Source organism: Chelonoidis abingdonii, chromosome 3 (assembly GCF_003597395.2).
Source record: "Chelonoidis abingdonii isolate Lonesome George chromosome 3, CheloAbing_2.0, whole genome shotgun sequence".
Taxonomy (NCBI): Eukaryota; Metazoa; Chordata; order Testudines; family Testudinidae; genus Chelonoidis; species Chelonoidis abingdonii.
Window position 1 is genome coordinate 41,850,397 of NC_133771.1, and position 8,920 is coordinate 41,859,316.

The following is an 8,920-nucleotide window of genomic DNA, read 5'->3' on the forward strand; positions in this document are numbered from 1 at the left end:
TTTATTATTATTTTTTTTTTTTGCTAAAAGTGGACCCCTCCAAGTCAACATACAGCCATGCTGCAGCTCATTAAGGAAGCGTGGCTTAATCTGCTGCTTTCCTGCTGTACCTATCTTGTGGACGAACAGATACATTCAATCTACAGGAATATCTGTCTGGTATGTTTCATAAAACCTGTCATAAACACCAATTGACATACTTGAACAAGACAGCTGCTACACCAGACATTCCTTAATGGAGAAGTCACCATCTCTCAGTTTATAAATATGAGAAACAGCGTTTTCCACTGGTTCAAGACATGGAAAAGCATATACAATAGCAGAGTTAAGTGGTTTTCTCTCTCTCTCTCTCTCTCACACACACACACACACACCTTCCAACACATATTTGTGGTGTTGTTACTACTTGATACTTACTGCAGTATGAAGTGGGTATTCACCCACGAAAGCTCATGCTCCAAAATGTCTGTTAGTCTATAAGGTGCCACAGGATTCTTTGCTGCTTTGGGTTTAAAAAGGAGCTCACTTCAGTCTGTGGTGGGTGTGTGAGGAGTTGAGAGCAAGAGGTGCAAAGAGCTGAGAGGGTGTGCTGCTGGAGGACTAAGGAGTACAAGCATTATCAGACACCAGGAGGAAGGTCCTGTGGTGAGGATAGGAGAAGGTGTTGGGAGGAGGCCATGGGGAAGTAGCCCAGGGAATTGTAGCTGTCATACAGCTGTTACAGAAGGCACTATAGACAGGTGCAATCCACAGGGCCCTGGGCTGGAACCTGGAGTAGAGGGCGGGCCCAGGTTCCCATGAAACCTCCCAACTCCTGCTCAGACACAGGAGGAGTTGACCCAGACCATGGGTTCCACAAGAGGAGAAGATCACTGAGGTGAGCAAATCTGCCAATAAGCGCAGGACCCACCAAGGTAGAGGAGGAACTTTGTCACAGCACATAAATATTATCTGGTATTGGAATATGTCCAAATAAATTTGATCAAAAATGCATCTAAACTAGAAAGAAATTGACAACACCTTAGAAAAAATTAACCTGATTTTTTAAAGTATATCTATACATACAATTAATAGATATGATGGACCATGCCACTTGCTGGTGTAAGTCAGTGTAGTTCCACTGGGGCTAATGATAATTTACACAGCTGCTCAGTGAGCACTGCTGAAAGGAACACAGAAAGGGGAAGCTGAAAAGGAAGCTAAAGAGAAAGCTGCTGGGGAAAGGAAACATACAAATTAATACAGCTAGAAATTCTACATTTCTTATGATCATATCAGGAATGTAAGCTTCATTCTGGGGATATACACATTTATTTGACCATATCTTGCTTAAATTACATATGTGAAGAAGCAACTTTTGATTAGTTCTCATTATGAACCTGTCTGTAAGGCTCCTACCTCCAGAAGTTGCCAATAATCTGACTTTAGAGCTGTGGTTATCAACCACGGGTACACAAAGGTCTTCTGGAGGTGGGGTGTGTGTACATCAACTCATCTAGATATTTGCCTAGTTTTACAAAAGGCTGCATAAAAAGCATTAGCGAAGTCAGTACAAACTAAAATTTCACACAGACAACTGCTCTATGTACTATACACTGAAATGTAAGTATAATATTTATATTCCAATTGATTTATTTTGGAATTATATGGTAAAAATGAGAAAGTAAGCCATTTTTCAGTAATAATGTGCTGTGACAATTTTGTGGTTTTTATGTCTCATTTTGTAAGTACTTTTTTAAGTGAGGGGAAACTTGGATGTACACAAGACAAATCAGACTTCTGAAAGGGGTGCAGTAGCCTGGAAAAGGTTGCGAGCCACTGCTTTAGAGTATGTCTACACTACGGGATTATTCCGATTTTACAGAAGCCAGTATTTGGAAATGGATTGTATAAAGTTGAGGGCACGCGGCCACACTAAGCACATTAATTCGGCGGTGTGTGTCCATGTACCAAGGCTAGTGTTGACTTCCGGAGCGTTGCACTGTGGGTAGTTATCCCATAGTTCCTGCAGTCTCCCCCACCCATTGGAATTCTGGGTTGAGAGCCCAATGCCTGATGGGGCCAAAAATTTGTTGTAGGTGGTTATGGGTAAGTGTCAGTCAATCCTCCTTCCGTGAAAGCAATGGCAGACAATCATTTCGCGCCCTTTTCCCTGGATTGCCCGGGCACACGCCATAGCAAGGCAACCATGGAGCCCGTTTAGCCTTTTTTCTCTGTCACCATATGTCTACTGGATGTTGCTAACAGACGCAGTACTGCAGTGCTACACAGCAGCATCCCCTTGCCTTTGCAAGTTAGCAAAGACTGTTACCAGTCATACTGTAGCGTCTACTGCTGTCATGGGTGCTCCTGGCCGGCCTCGGTGAGGTCAACCGGAGGCGCATAGACAAAAATGGGAATGACTCCCCAGGTCATTCTCTTCTTTAAGTTTTGTCTAATGGAGAGTCAGTCCTGCCTAGAATATCAGGCAAGCCTACTAAAGAACCAGAGAGGCAAACAGCCGCTCTGGGTCAGAGCCCCAGACATCCCGCAGAAATGATGAACTGCATGCCATTTTAGGGGATGCCCCTGCAACAACCCCACCATTGCTTCCCTCCTCTCCCACCTCTCCTTGGCTACCGTGGCAGCTATCCGCCCATCTGTGTGATGAAGTAATAAAGAATGCAGGAGTTTGAAACAACACTGATTTTATTGCCTCTGCAAGCAGAGCTCAAAGTGGGGAGGGGAGGGCAGCCTCCAGCTGCTATGATATTCCACGCAGGATTGAATCTCCATTAGACAAAGTTTAAAGAAGAGAATGACCTGGGAGTCATTCCCATTTTTGCCCAGGCACCCCCGGATGACCTCACTGAGGCCAGCCAGGAGCACTCACCGGATGATGATGATGGATTCCAGTCCTACTGTACTGTCTGCCATCCATGAGGGGAGGAGAGGGAAGAGGATGCTGCTGTGTAGAGCTGCAGCACCACGTCTGCCAGCAGCATCCAGTAGACATACAGTGACATTGAAAAAAGGTGAGAAACTATTTTTTTCCCTTTGCTTTCATGGGGTCGGGCGATGAGATATACCCTGAACAACCCGCGACAATGTTTTTGAGCCTTCAGGCTTTGGGAACTCAGCCAAGAATTCAAATGGTTTTCGGAGAGTGCAGGAACTGTGGAATAGCTACAGACATCAGTCGCCCCTCCCTCCATGAGCATCCATTTCATTCTTTGGCTTTCTGGTACACTTGTCTCAGCTGCTTAAGTTTCACACAGCACTGTGTTGAGTCCCTGCTGTGGTCTCTGTCCATCATAGCCTTGGAGATTTTTTCAAATGTTTTGGCATTTCATTTTTTGGAACGGAGTTCTGATAGAACAGATTCATCTCCCCATACAGAAATCAGATTCAGTATCTCCCGTAAGGTCCATGCTGGAGCTCTTTTTTGATTCTGGGACTGCATGGTCACCTGTGCTGATCAGCTCTCCACGCTGGGCAAACAGCAAATGAAATTCAAAAGTTCACAGGGCTTTTCCTGTCTACCTGGCCAGTGCATCCGAGTTCAGATTGCTGTCCAGAGCAGTTACAATGGTGCACTGTTGGATAGCTCCCAGAGGCCAATAACGTCGAATTGCAGCCACACTAACCCTAATTCAAAATGGCAATACCAATTTCAGCGCTACTGCTCTGTTCGGGGAGGAGTACAGATATCAGAATTAAGAGTCCTTTATATCGAAATAAAAGGCTTCGTTGTATGGACGGGTGCAGGGTTAATTCGGTTTAACACTGCTAAATTTGAGATAAACTCGTAGTGTAGACCAAGCCTTAGATAACTACTTCATAGCATCCTGGCATCCTCCAGACTGTGAATTAGGACAGCTACCTACTTCTTTGTAGGAGGGATAGAATGCCACATTATTTGGCCAAAATCAAGACCTCTTATTCATCACCTGTTCTCATGACCTTCCTCAAGTAGACATATCAGCAAGAAATCTCAACTAACTTATTCTATGTGCAGGTGGAATTAACAATGTGCAGCTATCCTTTGTAATAATCCATAGGAAGCTGTATAACTACATCTGATTTTACTTTCTGATCATAAACATAATCGAAGAGCAAAGAATCCAACACTTGGGGATAGCATGGATGTATCCTCACAGCCAAAGAGGGGACCTTAAGGGTCATGAATAACTAACTTAAGTGAATATGCTGCTATATGTAGGTATTTTCTCCTTATCTTTGATATTTTATATGGATATTTTTCATTTGTGAAATAAACCAAGCATAATCAAAACATGTTGTTATGTTCAGAGTTAAAGTATTCTCTTTAATTAACCACTTCAGAATGTATTGAAATAATACAATGAAAGAGAAATTGCTTACACACCTGGAGTGGCAGTTTGCAATATTTCATTGCATGAGGCATGCTGCTTGGCAATTTGAAAGACTTGTCATATGAAGCAATTTCCATTGAGCCTTTGACAACTATGACAAGAATTTCACTTCAGTGCCACTTGACCCACATGCCCTAAAATGTTGCAACCATTTGTCATTTTTCTGGGACCTAGCGTCTCACTGTCAGTAAGTATGACAGATGGAACAGCTAGCTCATAAGTTGCATGATATTTGACTTTATTGTCACAAGTGACATATTTGTAGATGTTTTCTGGGATGATCCATCATGGAATATTGTGTCAGATAGTACACTGGGACCCTGGTCTTTCTGCAGAAAGTTTTAATGCTTCTGATTATGCTGCTGCTGTATTTCCAGCTGTTGTGCTAGGAAAAGATTATGGGGGGCAAGATGTGGCAGCAACTCTGAGTCAGTATGAAAGGAAGGAAAAGGTGTGATACATATAGAAAATACCTAGGGGAAATTACATAGGGAGTAAAAATGGGTGGGAACCATATTGTCAATAGATGGTAACAGAGAACAAGGAAATTCACAAAAATGTTTGCAGTAGCTGAAAATCAAATATATTACACCTCTACCTCACTATAATGCTGTCCTCGGGAGCCAAAAAATCTGACCATGTTATAGGTGAAACCACGTTATATCGAACTTGCTTTGATCCACTGGAGTGCACACCCCACCCCCGGAGCACTGCTTTACCACGTTATATACGAATTCGTGTTATATCGGATTGAGTTATATCAAGGTAGTGGTGTAACTGGAATATGCTCTAAGTTGTTTCTGCTCAGGCCTCTGGGGTTGCTCTAATTTTCACCCTCCAGCTAGGTCCAAAAGTCAGAAGGCATAAAGAAGGGTTAATGCCACCTTATTCCCTGCACACATGAGCTGTGCCTGCTGATTTGAGCAGCTCATAATCTGATCCCCCATATTTAGATTTCAGAAGTCCAGGAGATAGGTTCCTTGCTCAATATCTCAGAACTTTCTCCAGCCAGCACTCCCCCAAAAAAGTTTTCTCAGCTTCAGGGCTTCCTTAGCTGTTCTTGGGCTTTCTGCTTTGTCAGCTTCTGTGGTGTTTTTAGTTATATCTGCTCTCACTTGCTCTATGCTCAGACTCTTACACACAGCTCCACCAACATAATACCCAGCCCTCTACAGTGTACTCCTGCGCCAAAACATTAAAAATTCTGCACACAATATTTTAAAGTTCTGCAAAATTCTGCAAATTTTAATTGTCAAAATAATACTATATAATCATGCCAATTTCAACCTGTTTCTCTGCCTCCTCCCCTCCAGAGCCCAACAGGGGAGCCAGACACTCACACTCCCTGCCCTCCAGAGTCCAAGCATGGGGCCCTCCATGCCCCAGACATACACACCCCTACCCCACAAGGCTAGCTTCAGGCCCCCCACCACAGAAACTCTCCCCCCAGAGCCCAGCCACACATCCCCATCCCAGAAACTAACATCCTCTATTCCCCAGAGGTCAGCTGCACCCCTACCCCCCAGTGCAGAAACTCTCACTCACTCCCCACATCCCAGACAGTTACATTCCTCCCCACCAGTGCCTAGCCACAAGCCCAGATACTCACATCCTCTATGCCCCAGAGGTCAGCTTCCCGGTCCCCCATGACCCACACACTCTCCCGCAACCCCCAGAGCCCAGCCCAGATACTCACACCCTCTACCCCCCAGACCAGGCAGCCAGAGGGAGAAACAGCCTGATGCTTGGTCCTGGGCTTGCATGGAGTTTCCTGTGTACCATCTCCTCCTTCCTTCAGGGCATGCTGGGAACTACACCCTCTGGGAACCCTCCAGTTCCCTTCCTCTCCCCCTGGCCTTGTCTTCTGTTTGCAAGCTGGGCTCTGCCAGGTGCAGCAGCCCCTAATGGTGGCCAACAGCTCTGCAGCCCATTTCTGGGATGAAAAAAGGAAAGGTCTGCACACGCAACACTAATTTTTGCAAAATTCTGCATTGTGCAATGGCACAGAATAGCACTGTCATTCAGCCCCTCACTCCTCCCAGCTCAGCTCCTGATTGGCTTAGCATGTGGCCGGGGTTTGGACAGTGGCTCCTATGATTTCTGCTATTTTACTCCAGGCGCTTTACCATGGGTCCCAATTTTTCTTACATAGCTGAAACTTTGAAGGTACATGAAGATGGATTGATTACATATATCTAGCTAGCTGCAGCTGGTGGAATAAAAAGACATTTTCCATGGGGAGGACATGGTTGCTTCCACACTTGTCCATGTACAGGTTTTTTTTGGAAAGCCAGCGGGGGGCAAAAGACTTTATTTAGTGCTTCTGTCAATTGTATTTAATGTATATTGTAGCCTACAAATTTTGTCATATGTCTATAAGCTTTTGAACAAAAAAAATGCCCTATGCAACAAGCTATTCATAAGATTCAATGTGAGCCTATTTATATTTATCCAGTTCTATGATGGCTTTCATACCATTGCAATCAGGACCTTTATTTTTATTTTGTGTTTCTTTTAAACCTTTGGAAACATTCAGTATAAACGCCTCTCCCTTCCCTGCCCCTCCACAAAGAGTTACCACTGAAAGTGACTATACTTGCGGGTAGAGCCACCTAGAGTTAATATTATAAGATTCTGGTTTTAATTGCTTATTACTTTGCCATACTTTAACCTGAAAATGTCCATGCCAAGTGTCAGCTTCAGGCTGAAGTTTTTGCAATATGTCAACAAAAATAGTTTAGCCATTTGCAAAAAGAAGATCAATGAAAAATATATTGTTTTGCCCATATTTAAAAATTCTTGCAACCATCTTTCCAAGGCCCTCTAACAGCTCCATTCTTTGAAGCAGGGACTTGAAATTTGGGAAGGAAGGAGGGTCACTGTGGTTTCAGGGCTTTGCCTTTTGCCATCATCATGAAAATCTGCCCAGAACTGGCCATATTGTAAGCCTTTGAAAAATTACAGCAGGCATATACTCAGTAGAGGCTTGTTAGGGTTTGGCAGCTAAATTATTTCTGAGCATGTTCCTCCCCCACACAGCTCCTATGTGCTGACAGATTGTGTGTATGCCATCCCCACAAAGCAACTGAGTATACACCAGCACAGACCTGTAGCAACTGGGCAGGACTTTTCCTGTAAGTTTCCAGGCACAAGACCTGGAAGGAAGGCTCTCTCTCCTGTGTTCTCATTGCCCAGGAAGCATAAAGCAGAAGGGAGGAAACAGCCTGACTCTGATGCAGAGGGAAGAGGAGGATGGGGGCAGGAGGGAAAGGACTGGCTAGGAGCAAAGTGTGGGTTGGTGAAATAGAAGCAAGATCCAGGAAGTAGAGGGAAATAGGAGCAGAGGGGAAAGGGAAGGAACCAGGGGCACAGAAACGTGCTATGGAGAAGGATCTGTAACCACTAGAGCACATTCTCTTCCAGGACCTGGAATTGCACTCAGGGTTCTGAGTTTCAATATTCTTTTGTTGTCAGCAAATAGCTGTCAAACCTACTGACAAAGTGATTGTCTCCGCCTCAGTTAGTGGTTACTCCACATACTGAATAAAAAAATTGTCAAAAGTATCCTCCGGTGCCTAAAATGATATAACTAGTTCATGGCTATCATGACTGTTTTGTTGCAAGGGGACAAAGTGGTACCATTAAAAAAATCAATCTCTCACTTGCAGACAATAGCCTCAATCCTCCTCTGACTTAAGCTAATACAAGTCTTGCCAGTGAGTTCATTAGAAGCAGAATCAGGCAAATGTCACCACTAGACAACCTTCAGCGACCCCTAGTCACAAAGAAAGTCCTGGGCAGTAGAGTGTGAGTTAGGTTTCTTCTGCATTCTATTTGCATGTCCTTCTTATTCCAATGTCAATGTCATTGTGTAGCATGTAAGCAAGAGGCTGCTACAAGCAAATTCAGGAATTTATAGTCGAGCAAGCAGAGTTATACACTATGGCATTACGATAAGTTCCTACCTGAACACAGGAGAAGTTCACTAATTTTAGTTAATGACTTAGAAACTCATTGTAAATTACTGGACAAGGAAAAAGGCATAGGGAGAAAAAAAAGAAGCAAGGATGCTGCATCACAAAATATATGGTGTGCATTTATTTTATTTATTGGTTTTTATTCAAATTACAAAAACATCTAAGCAGAGCTCTAGGTGATGTATAATCCTTGTTAGTATATGAAAAATTCAATAGATCAAAAATATCACAGAACAATGAAAAAAGGGCATTTAATTTCAATAACGTATAATAAGTCAGTCTCCCAGTTGCAGTATATTTTGTAAATATAATGGAGTGTCAGTTACATGAAACCATACTACAATAGATGGCCATTAAATCTTTGCTTTAGCAAACAGGCTGCCATTCGATGTGTGGAAAATTGTGGTATACATAGCCTGGTGGCCTGAGAATTAGTGACATTTTAGAAAGTTCTTTAAAAATTATTTTTGTAGTTTGAAAAGAAAAGAATGGAATCTGGAGATGAAAAGAGAACTCAGAACAGCAAGTTTAAAGCTGACTGATTTTTCACAGCAGATAGAAGGCTGACTT